This window comes from Nothoprocta perdicaria, unplaced genomic scaffold (genome assembly GCF_003342845.1).
Source record: "Nothoprocta perdicaria isolate Ctin4 unplaced genomic scaffold, notPer1 scaffold_229, whole genome shotgun sequence".
NCBI classification, from domain to species: Eukaryota; Metazoa; Chordata; class Aves; order Tinamiformes; family Tinamidae; genus Nothoprocta; species Nothoprocta perdicaria.
In genome coordinates this window covers 1,062,033-1,064,227 of record NW_020455454.1, presented here as the reverse complement: position 1 = coordinate 1,064,227, position 2,195 = coordinate 1,062,033, and the positions used below count along the sequence as shown (strand labels likewise).

General features: G+C 42.1%; 1 long non-coding RNA gene across 1 annotated transcript; it reads left to right on the top strand.

The window, feature by feature from the left end:
* The first annotated feature begins 20 nt into the window (after positions 1-20).
* LOC112947305 lies at positions 21-1,751 on the top strand. The gene is made up of 2 exons (XR_003249388.1): positions 21-122; positions 1,689-1,751. It is a non-coding gene; the product is annotated as an uncharacterized LOC112947305 (long non-coding RNA).
* The last annotated feature ends 444 nt before the right edge of the window (positions 1,752-2,195 follow it).

Sequence of the window (2,195 nt, the reverse complement as noted above, 5' to 3'; positions counted from 1 at the left end):
TGCCCGTGGCTCCTTCTGCTTGTTGTTCTGATCCAGTCTTCGAGATCACGGTGGCTTGGAGCGTATCAGATCGCTCCTTCGGGCCACATACATGGCAAGGGAGAGACAGAATGGTTTTAAAGGTATTTTAAAAATTAAATATTTAAAATGTATTTATATATAAGTATTTGAATATTTATTGATATTAGTAATTAATATTAATTAAATGTTAAATTATAAATATTTAAATATATTAAATGTTAAATTTATTAACATGAATGTTAAATTATAAATAATTAAATGTTAAATTATAAATATTTAAATATATATTTTTAAAATATTTTTAAAGGTGTGGCTAACAAGGCCCATGAAACAACTTCAGGAAATCTTATGTTGTTATTCTCATGCAACCCTCAAAGCAGGGCTTATGAATCCTATGATAAGGGTATCAATATACACCCTGCCAGGTTGTCCCCTGTGCTTGCTGGAAATTGGTTAAAGTACGTGTGTGCCTGGTCTCAATGGCTTGAATGAAGAGCTTTTGCATCATTATTTAATTTCCTGAAGAAAAACATTCTGCCTGCATTCTGGTTTTATTCCGTATAGACATGTTGTCACTGTTATCCAGGACAGCGGGGTTTGTGAGAGACYGCAGTGAAGAAAAACTGAAGTTAAAACACTATCTATGTAAATGCAGACAGGTGGGAARGGCTGGAGCAGCCCAGGGACACGGATGGCCCCAGAGTTTAGCGGATCCATAGCAAGGAACCCAGGCACTGTGCGGTCCCTCCTGGAGCTGCCAGCACGGGACCAGAAGCCTGTGGTGGCTCTGTGTCCAGAGCAGGGCTCTCTTAGGATGATGTGAAATGCYGGGATTGCTGGGAGCTGACTACCTCTCGTGACTTCCCACTTCCTGGGGCAAATTCAGCGCGAGCCCCTGGGGAGAATGGGCACCTTTCAATCACTTCCCAGCTTCTTAAAAGTGTGAAACATCTTTTTGTCAAATCCCAAGGACAGAAAAGAATCAGTCCCTGATAATCTTGGACAGATTCTTGTGTAAGTGTGTAAGAAGATAAACAGCAGGCCCTTTGACAAACAGGGAAAAGTAACACAAATGAGGACTCAACAATTTTTGATTTTCATTTGAAAATTGAATCTTTCTACATGGTCTGAGTGCAAACTATATTTTTATTGCATCTCTAGACCAGTTTTCTGCAATTTTTTTAGCTGTCTTGAACTACAATTTCAAGGACTAATAGCATAAGGTCATAAAACTCTCAACAGCCTTCACTGAATCAACAGGCAGAATCTGAGGTGGAAATTGCTGCTGCTCGGCGTGCACCAGGTTTTTAGGGCTGAGCTTTGGTAAAACAGCAAATAGACAATAAAACACTAGTTTGGGGACTTTGCTAAGGGTCTCACCAGGTAAGAAGTGCCAGGAAATTACCCCTGGGAGAGAAAATGGTTAATAGAAGGAAGGATCTCAGATCAATTCATCTGACTGAAGGAGCAAAACTGAGGCACACAATCAGAAACGTTACAATTAAGGGTAGAAGAAGGGTATCAAAAGAAGGAATGTAGATTCCTTGAGGATCTGGCTGCCCTGAGCTGGAAGAGCAGCCATGTGTTTGCCTACTGCCTTTGCAATTGCATGTCCTTGAGAAGCTGGCTTGTCAATCCAAGTAGGTATATTTTGCTTTCACCTGCAGATGTGCCAAAACTTTTCACTGATGATAAGCAAGAATTTCCCTTTGCTACTGTGATCTCACTGATAATCTATTGTGAAATAGAAGGACTGGAAGCATTTACTTGGAACTGAGACCGCGCAGCCTCCGAGATGCTGCAAGGGGTGTCTCCAGGACCCTACAGATACAAAAGCAGCCCCAGCCCCAAACTTCCCGTACCAAAGGAGAGGCAGGGAGTCAGTACCAAAGGAGAGGCAGTCAGGAGAGGCAGTCTGTCAGGTCGGGAGTGGAGACTCCCAAGAAGGTGAGAGCTGGGGGCTTTGAGCTCTGGCGCYGGGAGTGTGTGACTAAACAGAACTGCAAAGTTTGCTCCACTGTTTATAATGCTTTGGGGAAGTYTATAGTTTTTTGTTTTGTTTTTCCCTTCATAAATGTAGAAAACAAGGAGGTGCAGGATGGGCTAGTAGGAGAATCCCTTCCATCCACAGAGTTGTTCCTGACTAGCCACTGCTCTTGTTATTCTGCATGGAA